A 533-nucleotide genomic window follows, 5' to 3' on the forward strand; every position below is an offset into this window, starting at 1 on the left:
CATTGTTCATTTGGTGGGAGTGCTAATGAAGATCCAAACCAACATCTCACCAAATTTCTGAGAATTTGCGACACTGTGAAGTCCAATGGAGTTCAGGAAGATGCCTATAAACTGCTCTTGTTCCCATTTTCACTTAGGGACAAGGCAGCTAAGTGGCTGGAATCATTTCCAAGGGGGAGCCTAACAACCTGGGATGAGGTGGAAAGTAAGTTTCTGGCACGTTTCTACCCCCCACAAAAGGTCAATAGGCTTCGATCTGAGGTTCAGACTTTTAGACAATAAGATGGTGAGACGCTCTACGAGGCATGGGAGAGGTTCAAAGAGTTGACAAGGAAATGCCCACCAAACATGTTCCCTGACTGGGTGCAATTGCATATTTTCTTTGATGGACTTTCTTACGAATCAAGGAAGGCTGTAGACCATTCATCCGGAGGTTCATTGAACAGGAAAAAGACTGTGGAAGAAGCCATTGAAGTGATTGAGACAGTGGCTGAGAATGAGTACTACTATGCTTCAGAGAGGCACAACACTAA

At 44.7% G+C, this 533-nt stretch overlaps 1 non-coding gene across 1 annotated transcript; it reads right to left on the reverse strand.

Moving 5' to 3' along the window:
* Positions 1–246: 246 nt before the first annotated feature.
* LOC127742157 (small nucleolar RNA R71) lies at positions 247–350 on the reverse strand. Its single transcript, XR_008003344.1, has one exon. It is a non-coding gene; the product is annotated as a small nucleolar RNA R71 (small nucleolar RNA).
* Positions 351–533: the final 183 nt, after the last annotated feature.

Source organism: Arachis duranensis, chromosome 9, assembly GCF_000817695.3.
Source record: "Arachis duranensis cultivar V14167 chromosome 9, aradu.V14167.gnm2.J7QH, whole genome shotgun sequence".
Lineage (NCBI taxonomy): Eukaryota > Viridiplantae > Streptophyta > Magnoliopsida > Fabales > Fabaceae > Arachis > Arachis duranensis.